Here is a 19,876-nt window from a genome sequence, read left to right on the forward strand (position 1 = left end):
TGCAGCTCTGGGTAAATCACAAAAGAGATAATGGTTACAGAATCTTCTGCCCTGTTGAAGTCAACAGGAGATACAGGTGCTCGACAACTCTGAAAAATCAAGCCCTTAAGCTCTCTGTGTCCCAGTTTCCTTGCCTCTAAAATGGGGCTAAAACCATTCCTTTGTAAAGTGCTTTGATTACTTGAAATATGCTACCAGTACTTTTAATAGTCCAAATTTTAACAGTATGTTTCCTATTGAGTTTGTTAATAATGTGTCATTTAGTAATATGGGCAGGCAAGGCCACATTTTCAAGTACATTGGCCAAACCGGACAGTCTCTACGCAAAAGATTAAACGGACACAAATTAGACATCATGAATTGTAACATTCAAAAACTAGTACAAGAGCACTTCAATCTCCCTGGACACTCTATAACAGACTTCAAAGTGGCAATTCTTCAACAAAAAAACTTCAAAAACAGATTTTAATGAGAAACTGCAGAACTGGAATTAATTTGCAAACTGGATCAAATTAGGCCTGAATAAAGACTGGGAGTGGATGGGTCACTACAAAAAGTAATTTTCCTTCTGCAGATACTCACACCTTCTTTTCAACTGTTGGAAACTGTTGTTTCAACTGTTGATTGCATTGGCCTCGTTAGCACTACAAAAGTAATTTTCCCTCTCTTGATATTCACCCCTTCTTGTCAACTGTTGAGAATAGGCCACTTCCACCTTCATTGAATTGGCCTCATTAGCACTGCCCCCCCACTTGGTAAGGCAACTCCCATCTTTTCATGTGCTGTAATATTTATATTGCTTACTGTATTTTTCACTCCATACATCTGATGAAGTGGGTTTTAGCCCACGAAAGCTTATGCCCAAAGAAATTTGTTAGTCTCTAAGGTGCCACAAAGACTCCTAGTTGTTTTTACATTTTGAAGAGTGACCACTATTTTTTGCATGTCCAACTTTAAAACTTGGGCCAACATTTTTAGAAGTGACTAAGGATTGTGGGTGCCTCCATTTTTGGGTATTCAAGTGGAGATACCTTAAAGGGGACTGATTTTCAGAAAGTGCAGAGCATTATCCTCTGAAAATCAGGCCCCTTTAGAAGTCTCAGATTAGGCATCCAAAAACTGAGGTTCCTCCAAATCATCTCCTTTGAAAATGCTCGCCTTCAGCCTGATTTTTAGAGGTGCCAAACACATGCAGCTCCCATTTATGTCAGCTGGAGTTGTTCCTGTTCAGTGCCCCTTAAAATCATGCCCTCCTCTATCACTTAAGATGGACACCCAAAAACTAAAGCCCTCTTTTGAAAATTTAGGCCTTAATGTTTTGAATGCCCTCTAGTGGTAGCACAAATAAATACAGGAAATACCTGTTGGACTAGATCAGTGTTTCTCAAACTCTTTGACCGGTTTGCTGCCTTCCTAAATAGGGTTCCCAGGCATCCAGTTTTCGACCGGAATGCCCGGTCGAAAAGGGATACTGGCAGCTCCGGTCAGCACTGCTCATATGTAGAATAAACTAGGGGTTCTCAACCTTTTCCTTTCCCTCCCCCAACATGTTAAAAAATCTCCATGGCCCACCAGTGCCACAACAACTGGGTTTTCTGCATATAAAACCCAGGGCCAGCATTATGGGGTAGCAAGCAAGGCCCTGTGAAGCTAAGTTGAGCAGCTGAGCATGGGTTTTTGTGGATTAAGTCCCTTTGTGGATCTCAGCCTTAGGGCTTGTCTTCATGTTCAGCACTACTGCGGTGCAGCTCTAGTGAAGACGCTGCTACACCAATGGGAGAGATTCTCCCATCGGTATAATTAATCCACCTGCCCGAGAGGCGGTAGCTGTGTCGAAGCTCTCCCACTGACATAGTGCTGTCTACACTGGGGGTTAGGTCGATATAACTATGTTGCTCATGAGTGTGGATTTTTCACACCGCTGAGCAATGTAGTTATACTGATATAGGTCTGTAGTGTAGACCTGGCCTCAGTTCCCAAGTTCAATCAAGATTTGTTTGAAGGTCGTTGGTTATGGAACTCTCATCCAGAGATGCTCCACCAGCCTGCCTCCCTAGTTGCCTTTATTTACTGAATCTATCACTTTAAATATTTACAAAAAGAAAAGGAGTACTTGTGGCACCTTAGAGACTAACCAATTTATTTGAGCATGAGCTTTCGTGAGCTACAGCTCACTTCATCGGATACATACCGTGGAAACTGCAGCAGACATTATATACACACAGAGATCTCCTCCCACCCCACTGTACTGCTGGTAATAGCTTATCTAAAGTGATCATCAAGTTGGGTCATTTCCAGCACAAATCCAGGTTTTCTCACCCTCCGCCCCCCCCCCCACACAAACTCACTCTCCTGCTGGTAATAGCCCATCCAAAGTGACAACTCTCTTCACAATGTGTATGATAATCAAGGTGGGCCATTTCCTGCACAAATCCAGGTTCTCTCACCCCCTCACTCCCCTCCAAAAACCACACACACAAACTCACTCTCCTGCTGGTAATAGCTTATCCAAAGTGACCACTCACCCTACAATGTGCATGGTAATCAAGGTGAGCCATTTCCAGCACAAATCCAGGCTTTCTCACCCCCCACCCATTTTTCCCGGGGACACACACACACACACAAACTCACTCTCCTGCTGGCAATAGCTCATCATAGATCATCACTTGATGATCACTTTAGATAAGCTATTACCAGCAGGACAGTGGGGTGGGAGGAGGTATTGCTTCATGATCTCTGTGTGTATATAATGTCTGCTGCAGTTTCCACGGTATGCATCCGATGAAGTGAGCTGTAGCTCACGAAAGCTCATGCTCAAATAAATTGGTTAGTCTCTAAGGTGCCACAAGTACTCCTTTTCTTTTTGCGAATACAGACTAACACGGCTGTTACTCTGAAACCTGTCTTTAAATATTTAGGAAATGATTCAGGTCTCATTAATTAATCATGCTTATCCATTTTGTGAGGGAATGGAGGAGTTGGCACCTCCTTGTCCTCTTTTTCTCTATATATCCTACCCACCCCTCTTTATTCCTATTGTTAGCCCTTGTCTACACACAGAACTTGCACCAGTTTAATTAAAATTGGTCTTAAAATAATCAATTTAGTTATACTGGTGCAATTTAGTTATACTGGTGCTTGTGTGGTCATAATTAAACCAGTTTATAACAGCCTTATATCAATTTAGTTATGAATTAAGCCAAATCAATGTCAGTTGTAAACTGATATGTGTGTCCACACAGGATATTATGCTTAACTAAATCAATTTTAAAAATAATTTAAGTTAAACCAGTGCAAGTTTTCTGTGTAGACCGGTGCTTAACATTAATTGGGAATTGATTCCTTCTGTCTGATGGAGTGATTTGCGTGGGCTAGAACCCTGACTATTGTGTGTCTAATTAGTGGTATTATTGTGCACTTGTCTCACAAAAAGGAGGTCTGGTTTTGAAGCCTCTAGGATACATGGTGTAACACTCACTCTTTCTACAGCGCTGCCAATACCAGATATCCAGCACTATCAGATTTATTCAGTATTTTCTTTAATGTGAAATATAGTACTATTAATTCCCTTTAGACAGTGGAAGTCAGCAGCAAAGCAGGAACCTCCATTTCATGTCGTAAGTATTTTCTCTTAAACATACACATTCCAAAGCTGTTGCAAACAATAGAAGAAAGAGAAGAAACACTCATTAATGTGTTTTAGCTTTTAGACAAAACAAGAGTACAATGAGCAGTATGGATGAAATAGTCATTTGGTATAAAATCCAGTAGGGGCAAATGCTACCCCTATGCACTCAAATGTAACGTTAAAACTACTCCATGGTTTATTATAAAAGATCTTTATTTCCCCACCTAAAACCATAATAGGCCAAAATCAATGGGATGACTGGATTAGTATCTTGTAAACGGACAACTCAATCATATATTTAAAAACACATTCTGGGCAAAATGTTTAAGAAGACAGGCTGGCTTTGGATATGTCCAAATGGTACCTAAGTGTCAAAAGACAGAACCAGGGGTATGGTCTCACCCCAAAGTGTCAAAGTCCAATTTTCAAGACCTACAAACCATGATATGGCATTTCAGGAGGGCAACTAAGATACAATGGGAGATGTTTGCATAGTTCCTATTATAGATGCTATTAAAAATGATACCACCTGAACTTTATCATTGCACAGAAGAATCAAGTCTTGAGGGCAAGCTATGTTTGTACAACTCAGAAACAGATAAAATGTTTTCAGCCATATCCTCACCCCTGCTCCAGCTGACAAAGCAACTCCAAAGACACTTAATTGGCTGGTCCTTTAAGGATTCCCACCTCCACTGGGTATCTCTGGGGGTTTAGAGCCACCACAGCAGTTCCTACGTCACTCCACCCTTGGATATTGGCTCAAGGGCCATGTCCAGGGAAAAGGGGATGTGACAGGGTGTCCCTATGCTCTTGTGATCCCTGGCTCTTGGAACACCTCTTGGACCATGAGTGGCTAGCGTACATTTTTTTAAAATATCCTAGTTAAATTATACGCCTGTTTTCTTCCACGTGCTATTCTAAAAATCTTTAAATTGTTTGTGTTTGGAAGTACATCAGCTGTTAGATTTTTATGTCAATGAATAAGGTATAATTCAACCATGTGTGATTTTCCTTGATCCCTCATGAGCAGAGACAGTCTTATAGCTTGTTTTATACCAAGATGCTCCCAAACTTACCTTAAATGTGAATATAATGGGAACTGGTGGAGTTCTGAAAAGAAACAAGGAGAAAAAATTATTGTTATGCTAGAAGTTGTTAATGGCTGCCATCAAAATGATCTTTGATCTATAAACAATCACAGTCATAGTTAAAGCCAAGGGGTGTGTTAATCACCCTTCCTTCAGGCTCAATGGACGAACCAAGGAAAATATAACCCTTTATGCAATGATAGCTGGAAACAATAGGAGGCTACTGCCTAAAGCACTGGGCCACATGCCAAAGCCTAAGCAAGAATTATTCTCCGGAGATTAAGAGGGTTTTCCCAGGGACTGGTTGCAAATACAAGGGTTAAGGGATTGATTGTTTGCAGTTGTGTGTGTGCAGTCCCTGAATGACAAGGGAAACAGACAGCTTCTTAGGTACAGAACTGATTGGAGGGGCAGACGTAGAAATTGTGAGCAAGTAAATGGCCTGCTGCTATTTGTTTCTACTGTGTTCAGGGAAACAGAACTTTGTGTACATTTTTGTAAACAAACAGTATTACACCAAAGCATATATATGACTGGTATCATCCATTTTTCCTCCTAACAAAAGTAATCCTGCAAGGCCCTGAATATTGGCTACCCACTCTGGCTAGAGGGACAACATCATTTTCCCCTTCTGTTATCAAGATACGTGGTTGGAGGAACATGCAATATGTGTTTAAGAGATATTAATGCCAGTTGTAAGGAAAAGATAGAACATTTCCCTCTTCTGCATCCTAATAAACTAAATTCATCTGGCAAGTTGCCAGTAAGAGGAAGGAGCATATGAACAGTACAAAAACGTACGTAAAATGAATAACCAGAATCTATTTATTAAGTTAAATAGTAAGATTCTCGCTAATATAAGACGAAGCAGCACAAAAGCATAGCATTCACTTAACAAAATTAAGTTTAAGGTTAACCCCACGATACTCATACGGCTAGCTGGGAAGGGGGCACGGCGAGGTCACCTGGGAGACGTGTTGATTTCAGCTAGAGTTTAAAGTTGTTCCCCTGGCACAAATGGTACGACTTACCACTTTCCCTGTCCCTGTGGGTGGATGAAGCCCTGTAGCAAGAAAGGATTCTGGTCAGCAGAACATTTTGAAAGTTCAGGTGGTGAGAAGGCTGAAAATGTGAATGTGATGGCCATATTACAAAAAAATGACATAGGCATCTCCTCAAAGGTATTAAGTTTATCATTTCCCACAAATTTGCTATATCTCTTTACCACTATAGGTGAACTCCATCCCTGTGCAGAGCACAAGCACAGGGGCTCTGCACCACTTAAATTCCACTTACTCCCTATTTTGAGGAACTTAAGTTGTATATTGCATTTTGCTGGCCCTCTGCACAATGTTAAATTCACCTTATTTCCCAAAACCTCATTCAATAGATGCTTAGCTTTAGAACTGATTTCTGTATAAGTGGTAATTCTTTTTGCTATTAATACTACCTTTTAAACTTGTGGTTTGTTTACACCTTCCAGTTTGTTACAATTTCCTAGTTCCAAAATTTTGGGGTCATTAGGAAAGTCAATTCCAATAATAATAATAATAAATAATAATAATGTAGTTAAATATAAATCAGAAAACTGACTTAATTATGTTTTGGCCTATCTTATCTAGTTTACTTAAAGAATACAGTACAGTACATCAAAAGTTTTCAGCAATGCAAACTATTTCGACATCTGTTATAACAAGTAGATAGAAAAGGTTTCGGGGGTATATGCTATATTTATGTGAGTGAATGAGTGAGAATGTTATTGAGCATGTCTTGTAATAGCAGATGCCCTTGAGAACTCTGTCACAACAAAAAAGGGTTTATTGTTCATATTCAAATAGTTATAAGAACATAAGAATGGCCATATGGGTCAGACCAATGATCCATCTAGTCCAATATCCTGTCTTCCATCAGTGGCCAGTGCCAGATGCTTCAGGGGGAATGAACAGAATGGGTCAATTATCAAGTGATCCATCCCCTATTGCCCAGTCCCAGCTTTTGGCAGTCAGAGGTTTACATACACCCAAAGCATGGGGTTGCATCCCTGATCCTCTTTGCTAATAGCCATTGATGGACGTATCCTCCATGAATTTATCTAATCCTTTTTTGAACCAAGTTATACTTTTGACCTTCATAACATCCACTGGCAACGAGTTCCACAGATTGACTGTTGTGTGAAGTACTTCCTTATGTTAGTTTTAAACCTGCTGCCTATTAATTTCATTGAGTGCCCCCTGGTTCTTGTGTTATGTGAAGGAGTAAATAAAACCTCCCTATTCACTTTCTCCACATCATTCATGGCTTTATAGAGCTGTCTCCTATCTCCCCCCCCCCTCCCCCGGCATCTCTTTTCTAAGATGAACATCCCCAGTCTTTTTAATCTCTCCTCATATGGAAGCTGTTCCATAGCCTTAATCATTTTTGTTGCCCTTCTCTACCTTTTCCAATTCCAATGTCTTTTTTGAGATGGTGCAACCAGAACTGTATGAACTCTTCAAGGTATGGGAGTACCATGGATTTATATAGTGGGATTATGATTTTTTTTTATTTTAGTATATATTCCGTTCCTCATTGTTAGCTTTGTGACTGCTATTGCACACTGAGCACATGTTTTCAGAGAACTATCCACAATGTCTCTAAGATCTCTTTTTTGAGTGGTAATAGTTAATTTAGACCCCATCATTTTGTACTTATAGTTGGGATTCTGTTTTCCAATGTACATTACTTTGCATTTATCAACATTGAATTTCTTCTGCCATTTTGTTGTCCAGTCACCCCGTTTTTGTGAGATCCCTTTGTAACTCTTTGCGGTCACCTTTGAACTTAACTATCTTGAGTAATTTTGTATCATCTGCAAATTTGGCCACCTCACTATTCACCCTCTTTTCCAGGTCACTTATGAATATGTTGAACAGTACAGATACCAGTACAGATCCCTGCAGGACCCCACTATTTACCTCTCTCCATTGTGAAAACTGACCATGTATTCCTATCCTTTGTTTCCTGTCTTTTAACAAGTTATTGATCCGTGAGAGGACCTTCCCTCTTTTCCCATGATTATTACTTTACTTAAGAGCTTTTGGTGTGGAACCTTGTTGAAGGCTTTCTGAAAGTCCATGTTCACTATATCAACTGGATCACCTTTGTCCAAGTACTTGTTGACTTCCTCAAAGAATTCTAATAGATGGTAAGGATGATTTCCCTTTACAAAAGCCATGTTGATTCTTCCCCAACATATCGTGTTCATGTGTGTGTGTGATCATTCTGTTCTTTATTATAGTTTCATCCAATTTGCCTGGTACTGAAATTAGGCTTACCAACCTGGAATTGCCAGGATTGCCTCAGGAGCCTTTTTAAAAAATCAGCATCACATTAGCTATCTGCCAGTCATCTGATACAGAGGCTGATTTAAGAGATAAATTACATACCGCAGTTAGTAGTTCTGCAATTTCATATCTAAGTTCCTTCTAAACTCTTGGGTGAATATGATCTGGTCCTGATGACTTATTTTACTGTTTAATTTATCAATTTGTTTCAAAATCTTCTCTACTAACTGAGGTCAATTCCTCAGATTTGTCATGTAAAAAGAATGGCTCAGATGTCGGAATCTCTCTCACAACCTCTACAGTGAAGACTGATTAAAAGAATTAATTTTGCTTCTACAAGTTGTCTTCTTTGAGTGCTCCTTTAGCATTTGGTTCATTCAGTAGTCCCACCGACTGTTTGGCATGCTTCCTGCTTATGATGTACTTAAAAAAAATTTAGCTGTTAGTTTTTATGTCTTTTGCTATTTACTCTTCAATTTCTTTTTTGGCCTGCCTAATTATACTTTTACTTTTTGCTAGCCAGAGTTTATGTTCCTTTCTATTTTGCTCAGTAGGATATGACTTCCAATTCTTAAAGGATGTTTTTTTGCCCCTAAATGCCTTTTTTACTCTGCTGTTTATCCATGGTGGCATTTTTATTTGGGGGTATACATTTCATTTGAGCCTATATTATGGTGTTTTTAAATAGTTATCATGCAGCCTGCAGGCATTTTAAATACCCATTTTAAAATAATAGTGAGAATGGGTTTCAGACTCAGCCAAAATTCATCACTATTACAGATTGGGATATATGTCTATATCAATTTACACATTCCATTTTGATTTTGTGAACACCATGTCATAGTTCAACCTCCAATTTGAATGTAACCTTTATTGTGTCTTTGTAGCATTAACTTGACATCTAATGGACAGACTATGTCTGAAAAGCTGTGACAGAGCTATTGTGGGCCATCAACACTGAATGGTAATACCCTAGTGGACAACAGGGCCAATGACTTTGAATGACTCTATCCAGAAGCTGTGTGCGTGTCCATTTGTCTGTCCATTCTAGAAAATCCCCAGGAGAAGCAGAGGAGCAAGAAAAGGTGTCAGGCTGTCTTAAAAGAGAAATGCTCTCTACGCAAGAGAGCCATTTCATTGCCTGACAGAAGACCCAGCTAGAGAAAGTGGAGGCAGGAGGAACTTTGCCTTCCTTAAGGATGCTGACCAAACCCAGGAACTCAAAAAAGATGTTTGGATTGAGAGGGATTGACTTCAGAGTTTGTTTTCCAGAAATCTCTATCTCTCTTGTGCTTTTAAGAGTAAGGTGTGTGTGTGTGTGTGTATCAAAGATTCATTTGCCACCCTGTGTTACTTGCTTTACTGCCATGTTGTACCTGTTGTATGTAAACAGAAAACACAGCCAGGTGGATGCTGGAGTGAACATGTCTAAGCAACTGGAGGGTCTCAGCAGAGCTGAGGCACTGACTCTGGACTATAGGCAAACAGACTCTGAGGTCCCACTGCTCAAAGAAGGCTGTCAGACATGAGGTCTACACCTGTATGCTTCAGAGTATTAGAGTAGGAACAAGTGATCAGTGGGGCTTATAAGCATGTGGGATTCAGTGGTTGGATCCAATCACAACTGACTGGAGTCTATCCAGAATGCAGGATTGGGACAGGTTGTGATAATCACTATTGAAGTTTCAGTTAATCTGATGATTCATTTACACCCACACAGATTGGGATTTCCCACTTCCTTACATGTCTCAGGCTCCCCTCACTTACCTCAGCTGTCTGCTGGGGATGGAAGTCTAGTGACATGTCACTCCTTCACTCCTGAGCCCATTCTTTTTTTTCCCTGATGATAGTTATTTTCAACTTTTTATTACATTTTAAAAATATCTATACAGAGGGAAAAAAATAATAAGCTACACATAGACTTCTCATAATATAGTAAACAATTTCTACCTAACCTTAGCTATACTTGAAACATTTAATTATATATAATATGAATGGTTAAAATCTAAATAAATTATTTATATTACAAAATTTACAAACAAAATTTGTTTATAAAAATCCAGTTTGTTAAAAAATATTTTAAAAGGTAAATAATGTAAGCAAAATTCAGAGAAAGGGATAGCGATGGGGAGGGAAGGTAGTAGGTAGAAAGGAGGGATAGGTGTGGGGGGCCCATGCATTTAATAAGATAATTCAGATACTTCCAGAAAAGCATCCCATATCTCTGAGAATTTTTCTTGAGTATTTCTTTTACGGTACACAATTCTTTCTATAGGGGCCAAGCTCACAATGTCTATGCTCCAGTCTTCAACTGTTGGTCGCTTTTAGGATTTCCATTTTTGTAGTACTAGTCTTTTTCATTCTGCTTGCTGCCTGAATAGTTGTAGAGAGGATGAGACTGTTACTTCATATGTGTCTTCTTAAATATTCCGTCACCTGCTTAGGTGATGATGATTCAGGACTTTTTGTATTGTAATCACAATGCATTCCATAGATAAGGGTTGCAGGCAGATACAAGCAGCATTCAAGAGGTTACAGTGTGTGTGCGGAGGGGAAAGGTAAACTGGAGATGTTAAATTCTGTTCCATTGAATTATGCGTGAGATGAAGAGACTGTGGAATTTTACGGTTAGTTCAACAGAAATGCTGTTTTTGAATTCCATAATACTTATTAATGCTCTATACCAGGTATGTGGGTGAAGAACTTGCAAGTGTGATGGATAGAGAAAATATTTGAGACTATTGCTCTAATGAGATCTTTGTTTTGCTGTCAATCTGTAATTTTCTATTATTGTCTTTTATTACTTGTACTGCTGAACTTCAACTTCAACCAAGAAGACATCCAGATCACAAGCCATAAGCTGAAGTCTGGGAAGACACAAGTAATATCACTTCTGAGATGCTTAAGGTAGGGTGATAGTATTACTGTACCATGACTGCATAGGCTCTTCCAGCTCTGACACACCAATCTCATTCCGGACAACTGGAAGTAGGGTGTTGTTCTGTGTATGTTCAAAATAGGTGATAAGATTGAATGCAGCAATTGTAGAGGTTTTGCACTATTGTTGGTTCCAGAGAAAGCCTTCACTTCTGTGTTAATGTCAAAAATCAACAATATACTTCAGAGCAAAGACTGGGACACTCAGTCTGGCTTTAGACCTGGTCATTCCCCTATAGACCAGTTCTTTACCTGGAGACAGCTTTTTGAGAAGATGGATGAATTTAATAATTCATGCGCAGCACTTTTTATAAACTTCATCAGACCATTGATTCAATGCATTAAGCACGTTTGTGGGGTCTGACAAGGTGACTTTGTATCCTTGGGAAGACAGCATAAATGACAAAAGAGCTTTATAATGGAACAGAAAGCTGTGTTTGAGTCAATGGTAAATACACTGTGTTTCCTACCTCCACAGGAGTTTGGGAAAGCTGTGTTTTGTCACCATCATTGTTCAATGTTGGCATCGACTGGTTGATGGATAAGCCAGAGGAGGTACCTTTTGGTGGCACTGGGTTGAACACAATTCTGTTTTGAGATCTCGACTATGCTGATGACATTGTCTTGTTGGCTCAGTTTGGTGAATTGCTGCAGTGGATGGCCAGTCTGGTCATGTTGGTCTGGTTATTAATCTGGATAAAACAAAGTCCTTGGCCATTACCATCAAGCAGCCTCCAGCTCCAGATTACGACCAGCTCAGTATCAACCTGTCCAGATGGGACATCAAGCAGGTGGCAATAGACAAATATTTGGGCAGAGTTGGAGGATGCTTGAAAGATGTGGACACTTATATAGCAGCAGTTGCCTTCTGCAGCCTCTCTGGGGAAATTGTGACGTCAAGTTTGCTATAAAGCTAAGGACCTAGAGAACCATGGTTATACCAACTCTGTTGTACAGCAGTGAAATGTGGGCACTGAGGAAGGCTGAAGAACATTGGATGTTTTTCGTTTTTCTCATCTTCATCAGTTGCTCCATATCAAGGGGCAGGAAAAGATCAAAAATTAGGATATCTTGAGCTGAACCTAGCAACTGCCTTCATCAGCTCTGGTTTGGTTTTGGCAGCTTTCTTGGTATGGACTTATTATTTGAAAGGAAGATGAACGAATTCTGAAGTGTGATTATCATCATGTGGGCACTGAAAACTTTATGGTGTGATCAGATTGCCAATGATGGACATAAACTGAATGTATAGCCAGATCACCTTCAGAACCTAGCCAGAGATCGATCTGGGTGGCACTTGATCTGCAAGGAAACTACATCCCTTTGGGATCTTCCATGATGATGACTGCTGAACTACATCCTATTAAGCACTCCTTACTCAGGTGTTACTCAAAAAGACTTCCACTGAAGTCAGTGAAAGTTTTGTTTGAGCAAGAGATGCATGAGGATTGCTGGAAGAGTGGCCCCTAATGAGCAATATGCCAACAGAGAAGCTAGGTTCCTCCAAAGGAAATCTACTTTTTAAGATGTGCTATCATGAACATACCGACAGTGGACTGCTTTGGTGGGTGTAGGCTTTATCAGGCTTTAAGTACATTATGGGGCTGAATCTGGTCCCATTGAAATCAGTGATAGTTTTGCCACTATCTTCAATGGCAGCAAGATTGAGTCTTACATCCAGAAATACGAAAGCCTCAAACTAAAAAACAGTCATTCTGGATAGTAGATAGACAACAATGCTGGGGAAAAACTTCAGGACAAATCAGAAGAGTTGATCTCAACGTGACTGATTTAGAGACTTCAGTCATGAGGCTCTGTCTATTATGCAAAAATGAAACCAAAAAAACCCTTTATAGCTGCTGGCATCTAACTACAGGGTTCCTTATTTCCAGTTGAAGTCATGATTAGCACCTAACTTTGAAGGCAGTTCTGAGTCCCAACAGTACTTACTTTGCTTTAGCGATATTATCAGCTATAGCAAGGGAAATATCTGAATTTAGTTCTCAGCAGATGAATAAAGGGAGAATTGATTTTCAAATGTTTTATTGTATTATATGTTGGTTATTTTTATGTCTACACATATTATGTGATTTTAGGTGAATTGTGATGCTTTATATGCATAAATAAACTAAGATGTGGAAGGGAAGCCATTCACTGATGTGCAAATTATTCATGTCTTTGGCATTATTAACTTATACTGTCTAATTTGGAGGTGTAACTTGGTCTGCTGAATGATAGGAAAGAAACATCTCTCTCAATGAGTCAGTCCCTTTTATTTTCCATCAGACCTCACCCGTTTTTGGGAAAAACTGCCTTCCTGTTTCTCATTGCCCCATACAGATCTCCATGTGTGCGATGTTTCCTTTTTGGCATAGTTTCTGCATTTGTCATGGTACTGGTACAGTAAAAAGTTGTTCTGAAGACTGGGTCTTGGTAAGGAAAACATCTAAGTGAAAATATTTTAAAATCACATAGAGGGCACATATCTCACTTATAAAACTGAAAATGCTGGTTTATGTTGCAATTTGGGTTACACAATCACATAGGGTTTTGTTTTTAAAAAGAAAGTAAAAATTATAGTGGGCCAGAGCCTCATCTGGTGTAAATCAACACAGTTCTATTGAATCTGATGAAGCTATGTCAATTTACACAAAATGAGGATCTGGTCCCCTGCATGTAGATGTCTTTTTCCCCCCTCACTCTATCAGTTAAGGAAAGGGTAATAATCAGCAAGCTGGAAGCAATTATGTGTGTGTATGGGAGGTGGGAGGTTAGTTTCATAATAATTAACTTGATTTTATTTCCTGAATAAAGCATTAGGAGAATGGAGCCTGCTGACTTGCTTGTTTTGTGAAAAAATAGTTGTTCAAATCTGTTTATAATAATTCATTTGGCAAACTATGGACAGACTCATCTCAGGCACACACTTCCCATTGATACTGGTGGAGTTCTGCTACTGATCTGGGCTGTAGGGGTGCAACATAGGGCAGAACTGGACCCAATTTGGCTCTCATTTACATTTGTGTAAATCTGCAGTAATTCTAACAAAATCAATGGAGTTATTCCTGATTTACACTGGTTTAACTGCAAGCAAAATTTGGCTGAGAGTGTTCAACTAAACATTTATAAGCTGCTTCTGGCAGCAAACAGGAATGGGGGAGGTGAAGAATATTCATAACAGATGCTTTGTGAGATTAGCAAAGACTTTCTTGTGACAATACAGTCTATTGGCACAGTCAGTCCTTTTGAGAGATGCTTTTTCTTTAAAAAAAAAAAATCTACTGATTTCCTCCCCCTCAATTTAATTCTTAGGGAATTCAATGGTGTTGAAAGGTGCTGATGGTCCTAGAGCCTGAAATTTTCAGTTTTGCACAAGTACAAGTGTCTAAACTATCCATATTGTCCTGCCTATGTACCTCAACACTGATCTAGAGTAAAATCTACTGACTGGCTTAGGGCAGATTATGGGATTTTAAGAATTCTAATAGATCTTTTTTTAAAATTTCTATAAACAAATATTTGGTAAAGTCCATTTTAATTATTGTAAGTTGTCCAGAGATTGAGATGGGAGCTAAAAGGTTGGAATAAATAAATACAACTGCAGTAAATCCAAAGGTCATGTAAATATAATTTGTTGTTTTAGCCCTTTCGGAAGATGTTTCTAACCATGTACATTACATTAACATCACAACCTAAACACACCTATTGGAATATAACTGTGTTTAAACACAGATAAGATTAAACTATGTGTTAGGGCTGGTCTATACACATTTTGTATCAATTTAATTTAGAAATGGATATTGTTAAATCAGTGCAACCCCCTAGTGTCAATAAAATCATTCTGGTATAAAGAAAGGTATTTTATATTACCACAGCTTGTTCCTGTACAGAAATTTGTTTCTATGCAGATATATAGTTCAGTGATACAAAAATTGAATGTAGACGGGTCCTTAAACACTAGCCAACACCTCATGAAAGACTGCAGAATGTTTGGCTTAGAAACTACTCTTCCTTTATGTCAAATTTTATAGGGCTCATCAACACTGGCAAAGAATTCTTTGGTGAAATTTGGCACACAAAAAAATAACTAATTAATTTCCCATTAATGTTGAATCCTCAATTTCATTTTCTGTAAAATTTCAATGTTTTTTTTAACAGAGCCAAACACGTAAAATCATGCCTCAAACCAGTTTCACCATGGCCAAACTACACGTAAAAGCATGGTGCAAACCAATTTCAGTATTATAAATTTGTGCTTGGGGAGTCTGGAAAAGGTTCAAAAGCTTAATGCTTTTATCCAAATCTATAGAAGACCCCACCAGCTCATGTGGCCCCTCTTTCACCACACAGTCCCACTCCAATCCTACCTGTTGTCTTTCTCTGGGAAAGATCAGGACGCCTACTATCTGCACAGTTGCCTTTGAGGGCTGGTGGAGAGGGTGAGTGAGACAGTCCCTAAAATTCTGCATTTTCTTAAGGTAGGAGATAATAAGTTGCTTTCTGCCCAATGCAACAGAGAGAAGTAAAGAGCTACTCCCCTTTTGCTGCCTTTTTTTTTTTTTTTTGGGTTCGGGGGGAGTTATTTTAACTATCTCACAAAGACAACCTCCTTCTCAGAAAACAATTAGAGAGAAAGCCTCCTGTTTACCCTTCTATCTAGTTTGGATACAAATTTTAAAAAGTTAAATTGTTTTTGTTATTTACATCAGCTTTTAATCTAAATAATGAGTTTTTAAATTACAGGTTGTTAGTTGTGCACTTTCCATTTTATAGTCTTAAATTGCTACAGTGGATGTTCCGTTGTACTTTTTTCTTTAATTAGTATCTTAATTGTTACTAAAATTTCAGACTGTACAAGGAGATTTTTTTCTATTACGTTTCACACTTAAATGGTCATCCATACTGCAAAAGACAAGTGCAAGGCCTCACTATGATTCCTACTGAGAGAACCACACAAACTCAAACAAAAAATTGAAAAGCAAATAGCCTGAGCTGTATTTGCAGCCGACACTTCCCATCTATTGAACTTCCACAAGTCAAGAAAGATTAAATGCTTCAATCTTGCTGTATTCCTGCATAAGATTTTTTACAGTTAGTGGTCAATGGGACTTGTACTCCTAAGTGACTTAGCTGCTTTTAAAAAATCCCACAGTTAAGTGCCTAAATATGGGGTTAGGAGTCTAATTTTAAGCTCTGATTTTTGAAAATGTTGGCCTGTGTGTATAACGAAGTTCACAATAACTTTGTTAATGTACTGAATGTCTAAATAGCTTTTCATTGTTAACAATGTAGCAATTTTGTTTTGAGGTGACAAAGATTTTATGCTACTAAGAGAAAAGTTGTTAATAAAAATACAATTTTAGCCCCTCATGCTGGAAACACTAATGGCACATGCTTAACTTTGAGAGCATGAATCATCCAGTGGGACTATTCATATGAGTACAGTTACATATTTCCTTAGATGTTTGCAGGATTAGAGTCAATTCTCAATATATCATTATGAGAGTCAATTCTCAAATTCAAATAAGGTACAATACTAATAGTGTTATTTTAGAAAAATCACAATTTAGTTTATTAGAAATTTTAAAATTGCAGTGGCACAATTTTTCAAATTAGTTTTACAAAACTTCAGTCTAATTTAAAATCAATTAAAAAAATCAAATGATTTAAGTCCTCTTAAATAACTCCATCCTACTTCTAACCACAGCCAATTAGGGAATCAGAATTAGTGCAACATGGATTCTATGACCAATCACAGAACGAATTCAGCTCAAAAACTTAGAAAGAATAATGATAAAATTAGGCACAATGTATCAATTGTGATAGCTAAAAGAAAACGGCATGAAATTTCACTAGAAAATCTAAAATCAATACGATGTAGGCATACACTTTTCATTATTAATTTTTTGTCTACGTCTTATTTTCTAGGAATAGTTTTTTTTATTTTATTGCTAAAAACACTCAATGAAAATAGGAGTATTGGCATAATCTGTTTGCTGTGGCAATGAGTATGATATCACAGTTAACTATACAAGGAGCCTGGGTAAAAAATGGAGGAACTAGTACTACTGGTGCAGGAAGTGAAACCTGATATTATAGGGATGAAAGAAACATGGTGGAATAGTAGTCATGACTGCAGTGCAGGTATTGAAGGGTATGTGCTGTTCAGGAAAGACAGAAATAAAGTCAAAGGTGGTAGCATTGTATATTAATGGGAGTAGTATTGTATATTAATGATGAAGTAGACTGTAAAGAAATTAGAAGTGATGGACAAGACAGAGTCTGTTTGGGCCAAAATCACTTTGGAAAGGAAAAGCTACTAGAGGTTCCCCACTACAGTGCTTGGGGTGTGCTACAGACCTAAAATCCCTGTAAGCTCCATGGCCATGCAGCAGCTGATTAAGCACTGTGAGGCGCTCAGGGCTGCAGCAGGGAAAGATTCCTCTCCCCTAGCCCCACGACAGACCTGCCGCGGCCAGGGGAGACGCGCCTCTCCCCCGGCCCCAACCCAGCCTGGCCCGGACCTGCTGCGGCCAGGGGAGAGGTGCCCAGGCCCAACTCAACCTGGCCCAGACCTGCCACAGCCGGGGGAGACACACCCCTTCCCCAGTCCCAACCCAGCCCCGGACCTGCCACAGCCATGGGAGAGGCCACTATCCCATGGCCCCAGCCCCAGAGCTGCCGTGGCAGGGAGAGGAACCTCTCCTCCCCAGCCCTGGTGCTGCTGCAGGGAGAGAGAGTTGGGGGGAGTCCTCTCTCGCTGTCACAGCATCGGGGCAGACTGCGCCCCAAATCCCTCATACCCGGGCCTACCCCAGAGCCAGCACCCCCAGCTGAAGCCCTCGTCCCCCCACTCCCACCCTCTGCCCCAGCCCTGACCCACTCCCACACTCCAAACCCCTCATCCCCACCCCCACCACATGAATTTTGTTATGTGCAGCAATATGGACGTGATGTGTCACACATCACCTCCATATTGGTGCACATAACAAAATTCATTCTGCACGTGGGTGGGAAAAATTAGAGGGAACACTGCTACAGACCACCAGGATCTGATTTGGATATGGGTAGAGACCTCTTTAATGTTTTTAATGAAATAAATACTACTGGGAATTATGTGATTATGGGAGACTTTAACTTCCCACATATAGACTGGAGGACAAGTGCTACTAATAATAGTAGGGCCCTAATTTTCCTGGATGCGATAGCTGACAGAGTTCTTCACCAAACAGTTGCTGAACCAACAAGAAGTGATGTCATTTTAGATTTGGTACTGGTGAATAGTGAGGACATCATAGAAGAACTGGTTGTAGAGGACAACCTTGGTTGGAGTGATCATGAGCTAATTCAGTTTAAACTAAATGGAAGGATAAATAAAAATAGATCTGCAAAAGGGGTGCTTGATTTCAAAAGAGCCAACTTTAAAAAATGAAGGGAATTAGGGAAGTGGACTGAACTGAAGAACTCAAGGATCTGAATGTAAAGGAGGCTTGCAATTACTTTAAGTCAAAGTCACAGAAGCTATCTGAAGCCCTAATCCCGAGCAAGGGGAAAAAAATTGTAGGGAAGGGTAGCAAACTAAGCTGAATGAGCAAGCATTTCAAACAGGCGATTAAGAGAAAGTATAAAGGAATGGAAGATGGGCAGGATCAGCAAGAAAAGCTACCTCTTGGAGGTCAGAAAGTGTAGGGATAAAGTGAGAACTGCCAAAAGCCAAGCAGAGTTGGACCTTGGAAAGGGAATTAAAAGCAATGTAAAAGGTTCTACAGACATATAAATAAGAAGAAAACAAGGAAAGAAGAAGTGGGACCACTAAGCACTGAGGATGGGGTGGAGATTAAAGATTATCTCCGCATGGCCCAATTTCTAAACAAATACTTTGTCTCAGTTTTTAGTGAGGCTAATGAAGGGCTTAGGAGTAGTGGCATAGTAGCTGATGGCAAAGAGGATACGGAAGTAGAAATTACCACATCCAAGGTGAAAGTCAAACTCAAACAACTTAATGGGACTAAATCAGTGGGCATGGATAAAATCCATCCAAGAATATTAAAGGAACTGGCACATGAACTTCCAAGCCCAAGAACAAGGATTTTAATGAAACTGCAAACTCAGGGGTTGTACCCTATGACCGGAGAATTGCTAATATAGTTCCTATTTTAAAGAAAGGGGATAAAAGTACTCCACGAACTACAAGCCTCTTAGTTTGACCTCAATTGTATGCAAGGTCTTGGAACAAATTTTGAAAGAGAAAGTAGTTAAGGACATAGAAGTGAATGGTAATCAGGATAAAATACAACATGGTTTTACAAAAGGTAGATTGTGCCAGACCAACCTGATCTCCTACTTTGAGAAGATAACTGATTTTTTAGACAAAGGAAATGCAATAGATCTAATCTACCTGGATTTCAGTAAGGCATTTGATACAGTTCCACACTGGAAATTATTAGTTAAATTGGAGAAGATAGGGATTAATTTGAGAATTGAAAGGTGGATAAGAAACTAGTTAAAGGGGAGACTGCAATGGGTCATAGTGAAAGGTGAACTGTCAGGCTGGAGGGAGACTACTAGTGGAGTTCCTCAGGAATCAGTCTTGGGACCAATCTAACATTTTTATTACTGACTTTGGCACAAAAAGTGAGAGTGTGCTAATAAAATTTGCAGACGACACAAAGTATTGCCAATAAGGAGGAGGACCAGAACATCATACAAGAAGATGTGGATGACCTTGTAAACTAGAGAATTAGAAATGGGAAGAAATCAAATAATGTAAAGTGCAAGGTCATGCATTTACGGACTAACACCAAGAATTTTTGCTAAAGAAGGGAAGCGACAGAGTAGGAGAAAGACCTGGGTAAATTGGTTGATCACAGGATGACTATGAGCTGTCAATGTAATGC

The 19,876-nt window shown here is 39.4% G+C and overlaps 1 protein-coding gene across 1 annotated transcript in view; it reads right to left on the bottom strand.

Moving 5' to 3' along the window:
* Window positions 1-3,563: 3,563 nt before the first annotated feature.
* LOC311522192 (uncharacterized protein) overlaps window positions 3,564-19,876 on the bottom strand; it is a 78,279-nt gene continuing 61,966 nt past the window's right edge. The window contains exons 10-12 of the mRNA XM_084631247.1: window positions 5,751-5,782; window positions 4,708-4,741; window positions 3,564-3,652 (exon numbers count right to left, since the gene is read on the bottom strand). The gene's annotated coding sequence lies outside the window, so the exon portion shown is untranslated. The remainder of the gene's footprint in view (window positions 3,653-4,707; window positions 4,742-5,750; window positions 5,783-19,876) is intronic.

Source organism: Lepidochelys olivacea (genome assembly GCF_965140295.1).
Source record: "Lepidochelys olivacea isolate rLepOli2 genome assembly, chromosome: 6".
NCBI lineage: Eukaryota > Metazoa > Chordata > Testudines > Cheloniidae > Lepidochelys > Lepidochelys olivacea.